The 10,728-nt window shown below is 40.6% G+C and overlaps 1 non-coding gene across 1 annotated transcript; it reads right to left on the bottom strand.

The window, feature by feature from the left end:
* Positions 1-2,577: 2,577 nt before the first annotated feature.
* Positions 2,578-2,684, bottom strand: LOC112773388 (small nucleolar RNA R71). Its single transcript, XR_003187940.1, has one exon. It is a non-coding gene; the product is annotated as a small nucleolar RNA R71 (small nucleolar RNA).
* Between the last annotated feature and the right edge of the window lie 8,044 nt (positions 2,685-10,728).

The raw sequence follows: 10,728 nt of genomic DNA, 5'->3' as shown, positions 1-10,728 counted from the left end.
CGATCAATTCATTCCTCAATCAATGCATTCATTGATCTCCTTGCAATCTTAAGTGATCGAGTTACAATCCTGTAATTCAATCTCTCAAATCTTGATCAATAGCCAATTCCTTGGTCAATTGCTCATGAGAAGAGATGAAGTATGGTCACTGATTATACCACATGCATTTCCCAAATCAAGTATTGAGAGGATTATAGTCACATATCCATCCAAACCCAATTTGGTCCAGCATGAGAAAGCATTTCTAGCATGATCTCTTCCTTCCTCTTTCAAGGTTCAGAAGAGATCCAAGTTTGAATAGCTTCTTTTCCAAGATAACTATCCAATTGGATGAAGATCGAAAGCTTTCAAGTAAAATCAAGAGGAAGTTAGTGATAATGTTGAGTGTCACTAACGTTCTCGAAGGATTAACAAGGCAACGTTAAAACCCACGTTAACCTAGTTAACGTGGGTTTTAACGTGAGGCAAAGGGGTGCATTGGAACGTTAGTGACAATGTTAAGTGTCACTAACATTCCCGAACTTATACTTCCACTAAATGATTAACACCCCTTACGTCCTGAGCTGAAGTCTCTGCCCACTTAGCACTTTCTCTCTGCAAGTAAAGCCAAGCCCAAATAAAGAAAAGAACTGCTTCAAACTCAAGATCCAAAGGCCCAAGACTTGAAGAGTAAACTAGAAGCTGAGAAGAGTAGTATATATAGGAATAGCTTTGAATGAGAAAGGAGTTCTGGAGGCTGGGAAATAGAGAACTACTCTCTGTATATTTTACTTTTCTTTACAATTTCTAGTTTTATGATGTATTCTCCATCTTTGTTTTCATTTTCAAGAGCTATGAACAACTAAACCCCTTTCATTGGGTTAGGGAGCTCTGTTGTAATTTGATGGATCAATACTAATTTTCATTATTCTTCTTCTATCTTTCCTCTTGATTTTACTTGAAAGCTTTCGATCTTCATCCAATTGAGTAGTTATCTTGGAAGAGAAGCTATTCAAACTTGGATCTCTTTTGAACCTTGAAAGAGGAATGAAGAGATCAAGCTAGAAATGCTTTCTCATGCTGGACCAAATTGGGTTTGGATGTGTATGTGACTATAACCTTCTCAATACTTGGTTTGGGAAATGCATGTGGTATAATCAGTGACCATACTTCATCTCTTCTCATGAGCAATTGACCAAGGAATTGGCTATTGATCAAGATTTGAGAGATTAAATTGCAAGAAATTGTAATTCAATCACTTAAGATTGCCAAGGAGATCAATGAGTGCATTGATTGAGGAAGAGATGAAAATGAACTTGATCCGGAGAATTGCAACATCTCCTAAGCCCAATGAACTCCCCATCTCTGATCTTACCCATTCTCTTTAATTTCTGCCATTTACTTTTATGAGCAAATCCCCCATTCCCATTTACAATTCTGCAATTTATTTTCAGTCATTTACTTCCAGTCCTTTAATTCTAGCATTAACTTTTCTGTTATTTACATTCCCGCCATTTTATTTTCTGTAACTCTCAACCCAAATTCTGGATTCGCTTAACTAGAACATTCTTCTAATTAAAGTTGCTTGATCAATCAATCCCTGTGGGATTCGACGTCACTCTATTGTGAGTTTTTACTTGACGACAACTTCGGTACACTTGCCGAAGGGAGATTTGTTGAGAGACAGGTTTTCCGTGCATCAAGTTTATGGCGCCGTTGCCGGGGATTGATTGTGCATCAACAATGATTAAATTGGAAGATCACTAGATTGAGCATTTTTATTTTGTGAATTTTATTTTCTGTTTGAGTGATTTACTTTTTGTTTTAGTTAAACTTCTTCCCTTTCCCCTCTACTCTGTTGTTTTTTTTTTCTTTGTTATTTTCAATTCTGTTTGCTAACCCACTAACTGTTTGATATATTGCATCACCCACAACTAACAGCAATTCTGACACAAATATTGTCTGCACCCATTTTCTTTGCTTGTACTTGTTGGTTGTATGACAGGGAGAAGAAGCGGGGCTTCAACTTCCTTTGATTCTGAACCTGAGAGAACCTTCCTTAGACTAAGGAAGGAGGCAAAAGAAAAACGTGTAGTTGGTGCTGAAGAAGAGGAGGAACACTTTGAGGAATACTTTGAACCCAACATGGAAGAAAACATGGAAAATCATCATGAAGAAGAGACTCACAACCATGGCAGAGGAGGTGGAGCAAATCATGCTGGGGAGGATAGAAGAGTTCTGGGCTCTTACATCAATCCAAACCCAGGCAAATGTGGAAGTAGCATCCAGAAGCCAACAATCTATGCCAACAACTTTGAACTTAAACCACAGCTCATCACCCTTGTTTAGAACAACTGTTCGTTTAGAGGAGGTGTTCAAGAAGACCCCAATCAACATTTGACCATCTCCCTGAGAATATGTGACACAGTGAAATCTAATGGTGTTCATCCTGACGCCTATAGACTGCTCTTATTTCCTTTCTCACTCAGGGACAAGGCAGCCAAGTGGCTTGAATCCTTCCCAAGGGAGAGCTTGACAACTTGGGAGGATGTGGTGAACAAATTCTTAGCAAGATTCTACCCTCCTCAACGAATCAATAAGATGAGAGCTGAGGTCCAAACTTTCAGGCAACAAGATGGTGAGACTTTGTATGAAGCATGGGAGAGGTTCAAGGACTTAACGAGGAGGTGTCCACCTGACATGTTCAACGAATGGGTGCAGCTGCACATTTTCTATGAAGGGCTCTCTTATGAGTCAAAGAAGGCCGTAGACTATTCATCTGGAGGATCCTTGAACAAGAAGAAGACCATTGAGGAAACCATAGATGTTATGAAACAGTAGCAGAAAACGACTACTTCTATGCTTCCGAAAGAGGAAACAAAGGATGATGGAGCTAAACAATGTAGATGCTCTGTGCCAAAACAAGCTCATTACCAGCAGCTGGCTGACCTCACCAAGAAGATGGAGAGGAACCAAGTAGCAGCAATCTCCACTCATCAACAACACAAGAAGGAGTGAATGAAGAAGAAGAGAGTCAGGAGCAAGCCAACTACATTGGAATTCACCAAGGAAAAACTATAATCCATACTCCAAGACTTACAACCCTAGATGGAGAAACCACCCAAACTTTGGGTGGGGAAGTGAGCAAGATCAAAACCAAGACCAGAGACGTTACAACTCCAACAACAATGCAGCTTACCAGCAATTCACCCAGAGGACATCTCAACACCCCCACAACAACACGTCTCCACACACTTATCAAAACCAAAACAGCACATCTGATCCGAATCACTCATCAATTGATGACAAGCTCTCTAAGATTGAAGCCTTACTTGAAGGAATATGCCAAGAGATTCAAGAAAATAAGGTATTCAAAGAGGAGGTGCGAGCCAATATTAAGAACCAGGGAGAGACCATTAGGAAGCTGGAATTCCAGGTGGGATATTTAGCTGAGAAGAATCCCAAACCTACTGATAGCTTCCCAAGTGACACGGAGAAAAACCCCAAGGGAGAAGCAAAGAAAGTAAGATGGGAAGATTGCAAAATGGTCACTACAAATGATCAAGAGATTAGAGACAAGCAAAGCAAAATGTGCAAACAACCTGAAAACAACTCAACAAAGGAGGAGGATAGAGATCACAAAGAACCAGAAATCTCACAACAAGAGCTGCTGAAGCTCTATGCACCATTCCCTCAACTGCTCAATGGTGCTGTGGGAAAAAGAATATACTCAAGGTTCCTAGACTTGTTTGCATCTCTGCATGTGAACATACCATTCATCAAGGCAATTCAACAAATGCCTGCATTCATCAAGTATATGAAGGAACTTCTTCCCAGGAAAAGCTCACTCAAAGGAGGCCAGACTATAGTGATGAACAAGGAATGTAGTGCCCTTATTCAACCTGAGTTGCCTACAAAAAGAAGAGATCCAGGGAGTTTTCACATCCCTTGTGCCATAGGTGAAACTATGCTCGATAGAGCACTATGTGATTTGGGAGCCAGCATCAACTTACTACCCTTATCCCTGGCGAAGAGGTTGCAGATCAATGAGATAATACCCACAGATGTAATCATCAGACTGGCTGACAAAACTCAAAAGTAAGCAATAGGAGTGGTGGAAAATGTGTTGCTAAAAGTTGGGAAATACTTTCTCCCAACAGACTTTGTCATCCTGGACATGGAAGAGAGTCACACTCATCCAATCATATTGGGAAGACCATTCCTAGCTACGGCCAGAGCACTTATCGATGTAGAGAAAGGGGAGCTAATATTGAGAATCTATGATGAACGACTCAGCTTCAATGTTTTCAAACTCTCACAAGAAACAGATCAAGAGGACAAGGAACTAAGCACAAATGATAATGAGACACTAAAGGAGGAAACAAGCACTGAAGCACAGCCAGTTCATTATGAGATCCCCTTAATAGATAAACAAGGAAAACAACAATTGCCACAGCTCAAGGAAAAGTTGGAGGAACCCAAACCTCTAGAGGCAGGTGAAGACAGCATCACAACTCCTTGGAGAAAAGAGGTCACCAAGGGGAAAGCAACCTCAAAAGAAACAAAGAAGAAGGTACCAAGGAGATGGAGGAACAAGAAGATCCCTACGGAAGACTTCTCTCCAGGGGATAGAGTTGTCTCAGCCTACTTCCCAGATATTCCCCCTAATCTTCCTACTGTGCCATCTCAATTACCTAAGGTCTTCACTATCAACAGAGTTCTTTCCCTAGAATATGTGGAGATCATTGATCCAACCAATGGATACAAGTCCACAGCAAGAGGAGAGGACTTTAAGCACTACCAACCACCATGATGAAGGAAAAACGTCAAGCTAGTGACGCTAAAGAAGCGCTTCATGGGAGGCAACCCATGTTTTATATGCTTTCAGATGATAATGAATAAGTCAATCTTTATGATTTCAACCCAAACTTGACAAACACTTGGTGAATTCTTTATCATGCAGTATATAGTGAAGAACAAGTTTGGTGTTCAAAGCAAACCAAGATGCATGCTAGTCTTGGGAGCTTTGAACAAAACTTTTCATCACATTGCTTCAAACTAAGTTTGGTGTCACCCCATGGTGCCACCAAAATGCATATAAGGAACCACCAATAGTTAGTTAGTTAGTTGGAATTCATAAATAAACAATCAAATCCTTTTTTTCATTTTATTCTAGCCGTAGAGTTTAAATTTTTTTTATGATATTAATTTCCTTATTTCAAATCTTTATAGGAAAGGAAAAGAAGCATGAAAAGGGATTGATTGGACAATTAAATGAGGGAGATTTCGCCACTTTATGAAGAGCACTACACACATGTCTCAAGAGGGAACGCATGGGGAAACGCTGCCATGCAACATTGGAGAAAGAAGACCCTTGAAGACCGAACCAATCACTCTCATTAAAGTGATGATCCTTGTCTTTCCTTCATACACAACCCCATCCTTCATACACAACCCCATCCGTCCATCTAGTAAACATTCATGCAATCCACACCCTTCATTCACTCATGATTTTCTTATATAAGTGAACCTTAGTGCATGCTCACTCCTCACATTCAAATCCCCACTTTCCACACTTCTATTGGCACACTAAACCCTTCATCACAAATTGCTTTAACCAACCCACTCTTCATCTCTCCGAAGCCTCAAACCCCCCTTAAACAACAACTCAAGTCATGGCATCATCAAGCTCAAAGAGGCAAAAGAGGAAGGGTCCTATGGAGAGTGCTCCTTTTGATGACAAGAGATTCAAGACTGCCTTTCATGAGCATGAATTTGAGCGGATAAGTGCCAGAAGAATATTTCCAGAATTAATCTTCCAAATCAATGCCAATGAATCACCACAGATTTGGAGAAAAATCGAACAGAGGGGGTGGCAATTGCTCACCAATCCAGAGGGGAAGATCAATGGAAACCTCATCAAAGAATTCTATGCAAATGCAGTTAGAGAGGATAAGACCAAAGCCCCAACCTTCAAAAGCTATGTGAGAGGAAGGGAGGTGGACTTCAGCCCAAGTGCCATAACAAGAGCTCTTCACTTGAAATCACCTCAATTTGATGAGGAGAGTTATCAGGCAAGGATAAGTAGAAGCCCCGATAAGGATGAGCTCTCAGAGATAGCATCAGATATCTGTGTCATAGCCGCTGACTGGGAGAGGTACTCAGATGGGAGACCAAAATTCATAAAAAGGGGAGACCTTCACCCTGAAGCCAAAGGGTGGTTTGAGCTTGTAAGGAGGTCCATCCTACTAGCTGCTAATAATTCGGAGGTTAACATCAATTGAGCCACTATGGTACAATGCTTAGTACAAGGTGGGGAAATCAAAGTGCATGAGCTCATTGCCAAAGGGATTCAAGAGTCAGCTGAGAAAGCTGACTCAGGTGCCAGACTTTGGTACCCCAGCACCATTCTCCGCTTGTGCAACAAGGCCAAGGTAATATTTGAGGACAGCAGCCCAGACTGGGTGAACCCAGGGAGGCCAGTCACACTCGAGCGAATGGTCTATACCACACCAGCTCAGCAACTAAGAAGGCCACATATAGGAAGGCAAAGGGCCCAGGAAGAAGCTCATCAAGAGGAATATCATCAGGAAGAATATTAACAGGAAGAGCATCATGACCCAGCCAACTTGAATATGACTCACCTTCTAAGAGCCATCGAAGATTTGGGACAGAGACATATGGAAGGACAAGAGCAAATACTGAACCGGCTGAGCCAACAGGAAGCATGGCAAAAACAACAAATGGAGCAGCAGCAGGAACAATACTCCCAGCTCACTCAAGCCATCAACCAAGTGAATGAGAGGCAAGAGATTCAAGAGAAGCACTTGCAAGAACTCAACCAGCAGTAGATAGCCCAAATGAAAACTTTCAATGGGTTCAGTGTACTCAATGAAGGAAGGCAACTATATAGGGAGGAGTTCTATGTAAACACTCAAGCCGAGTTGAACTACATGACCAGTAATATGCATCAGCTACACTATGCCATCCCTACATATGATGAGGTCCAAAAAGAATTTGTAGAACAAGAAGAGAGGAAAGTGAAACAGCAAAAGGAGACACTCAAGAAGAAGATGGAAGATAGTGGTTTCTGGAGGAAGCTGCTTGGAAAAGGCAAGGGAAGTGGAAGTACAAGCACTCAAGAGAGACACAATGAGGACAAACAAGGAGAGGAGCATGGACATCCACATGAATGAAAGGTGGTGGAGTTCTTTTTAGTCCATCATTTTCTATGCTTTAAATAAGGAAGATCTTGTATGAAATAGAACCTGCTTCCATGTTATGTTTAAACTTTTTAAAATTCTGTCTTTTAAGTTTTCCTTCTGAATAGGTCCATGATTTCTGGTTTAAATGTCACTGCATCATTCCCTTATTTACTTGTAAGCTTGTCCATTTTAAATCAAATTGAAGAAGAGAATGTTTATGTTTTTAAAAGACCAGGGTAGAGTTCATATTGTGGAAGTGCATTCATGAATCTTTGGGGTAGTCATAAGTTAGCTAAGTTGGTTCAACCACAAGGCTAGGAGGACAACTATCTATCCTGAATACTTTGCTTTGGATACACTCATGAGACTAAGTTAATAACAAGATCCTAAGAAGAGAAAAGGGAAAGAACAATGGAAGTGAAAAACAAAAGAAAAAGAGTAAGCAATAAGGCTAGGCATCAATGGTTTTAATCTTGAGGCAAGTGTCTGTGGTGCTCCTCTGTGAGGGATCTACTTGGATGAATAAGCTCTCAGGGGTGCTTTATCACTTGGTAACTTGGGTTAAATAACCCGGGATTATCAGCTGAAAATCCACTATCAAGAGTAACCTTCACTACAGAACACTTAGTAACCCAAAGAGGTGCTAGACACCAAGGTCTCAAGAAAAGAAAATAAATAAACTAAATGCCTGTAGTGTGTATGTATGGGGGATAGGCTTGAGGGAGTAAGTCCTTAGGGGTGTCTCAACACCTAGCACCTTGAACCAACTGGTTCGGGAGTGTTGGCTGAAAGCTTATCTTAAAGAGTTGCCCCCTTACAGAGCACTTAGCCTAAATAACACAAACAACCCTTGAAATAACAATAAAAGGATCAATGAATAAAAGTCTCATGGGATATAAACAAAGTAAGTGTTTAGGGACATGATAAAGGTCTGAAAGCCAGTAATGGAATGAACCTAAGTTGCTATGCATGAAACCACCATAAAATCAGTAACATGACTTCCACAAGAATGACACATTCCTCTGGATATTCCATTCATCATTCTATTGTTACAGTACTTGCTTAGGGACAAGCAAGCTTTAAGTTTGGTGTTGTGATGCCAGGGCATCTTGGCCAGTTTCACTGACCTTTTCTTTACTGTTTTTAGGTTAGTTTCATGCATTTCTGTAGGAAATAAGCAAGTTTTGGGTAGATATTCACTTATGCCTTGATTCAAGAGTACATTGTGCATTTTACATAATTTCATGAGGATTTTGCATAAGTTTAGTGACAAATATTATGTTGCATTACTCATGACTTGGACTAGAGCTTTGATGCACTTTATTGCTTGATTTCAGGCCCAAAAAGGAAGCAAGAAAAGGGGAGGTAACTTGCAAGGTTAATGAGAAAAGTGATTGCCAATAACACTCTCAAAAAAGCCATCAATGCCCACGTTAGAGAGTCACGTTAACTAAGTTAACGTGAACTCTAACGTGGAGAAGAGAAGTTGAGCCAACGTTAGTGACACTTAACATCGTCACTAACGTTGGCAATTACTCATAAGTGGCCACGTTAGAAGCCACGTTAACCTAGTTAACGTGGCCTCTAACGTTAAGGGGGGAAGAGAAGCCAACGTTAGTGACACTCAACATTGTCACTAACGTTGGCCTATGGTGCAAAGTACCACGTTAACTCCCACGTTAACTTGGTTAACGTGGGAACTAACGTAAAGGATGAAGAGTTGTCGACAACGTTAGTGACACTCAACATTGTCACTAACGTTGAAGCAACCACACAACCCCCAAGAGTCACGTTAACTTCCACGTTAACTTGGTTAACGTGGAAGCTAAGGATGAGGAATGAAGGAGGAGCCAACGTTAGTGACACTCAACATTGTCACTAACGTTGGGATGGCTAAAGATGGCCATGTTAGAAGCCACGTTAACCTAGTTAACGTGGACTCTAACGTGAGACCCAGGGGCACATTGGAACGTTAGTGACAATGGTGAATGTCACTAACGTTCTCGAAAGTTGGCAAGGGCCACGTTAGAAGCCACATTAACCTAGTTAACGTAAGCTTTAACGTGAAACAAGAAGGGGCACACTGGAACGTTAGTGACAATATTGAGTGTCACTAACGTTCTCGAAGGATTAACAAGGCAATGTTAAAAGCAACGTTAACCTAGTTAACGTGGGTTTTAACGTGAGGCAAAGGGGTGCATTGGAACGTTAGTGACAATGTTAAGTGTCACTAACGTTCCCGAAATTATACTTTCACTAAATGATTAACACCCCTTACGCCTTGAGCTGAAGTCTCTGCCCACTTAGCACTTTCTCTCAGCAAGTAAAGCCAAGCCCAAATAAAGAAAAGAACTGCTTCAAACTCAAGATCCAAAGGCCCAAGACTTGAAGAGTAAACTAGAAGCTGAGAAGAGTAGTATATATAGGAGTAGCTTTGAATTGAGAAAGGAGTTCTGGAGGCTGAGAAATAGAGAACTACTCTCTGTATATTTTACTTTTCTTTACAATTTCTAGTTTTATGATGTATTCTCCATCTTTGTTTTCATTTTCAAGAGCTATGAACCACTAAACCCCTTTCATTGGGTTAGGGAGCTCTGTTGTAATTTTATGGATCAATACTAATTTTTATTATTCTTCTTCTATCTTTCCTCTTGATTTTACTTGAAAGCTTTCGATCTTCATCCAATTGAGTAGTTATCTTGGAAGAGAAGCTATTCAAACTTGGATCTCTTTTGAACCTTGAAAGAGGAATGAAGAGATCAAGCTAGAAATGCTTTCTCATGCTGGACCAAATTGGGTTTGGATGGGTATGTGACTATAACCCTCTCAATACTTGGTTTGGGAAATGCATGTGGTATAATCAGTGACCATACTTCATCTCTTCTCATGAGCAATTGACCAAGGAATTGGCTATTGATCAAGATTTGAGAGATTAAATTGCAAGAAATTGTAATTCAATCACTTAAGATTGCCAAGGAGATCAATGAGTGCATTGATTGAGGAAGAGATGAAAATGAACTTGATCCGGAGAATTGCAACATCTCCTAAGCCCAATGAACTCCCCATCTCTGATCTTACCCATTCTCTTTAATTTCTGCCATTTACTTTTATGAGCAAATCCCCCATTCGCATTTACAGTTCTGCAATTTATTTTCAGTCATTTACTTCCAGTCTTTTAATTCTAGCATTTACTTTTCTGTTATTTACATTCCCGCCATTATATTTTCTGCAACTCTCAACCCAAATTCTGGATCCGCTCAACTAGAACATTCTTCTAATTAAAGTTGCTTGATCAATCAATCCCTGTGGGATTCGACCTCACTCTATTGTGAGTTTTTACTTGACGACAACTTTGGTACACTTGCCGAAGGGAGATTTGTTGAGAGACAAGTTTTCCGTGCATCATTTACCCTATCTCAGACAGCCCTTGGGTAAGCCCAGTGCAAGTAGTCCCAAAGAAATGAGGGACATTGTTGTACCAAATGAGCAGAACGAGCTGATACCTACAAGAACAGTGATCGGTTAGCGCATGTGCATCGATTAT

This window comes from Arachis hypogaea, chromosome 18 (genome assembly GCF_003086295.3).
Source record: "Arachis hypogaea cultivar Tifrunner chromosome 18, arahy.Tifrunner.gnm2.J5K5, whole genome shotgun sequence".
NCBI classification, from domain to species: Eukaryota; Viridiplantae; Streptophyta; class Magnoliopsida; order Fabales; family Fabaceae; genus Arachis; species Arachis hypogaea.
The sequence above is the reverse complement of the archived record's forward strand: the minus strand, read 5'-3'. Positions and strand labels throughout refer to the sequence as shown.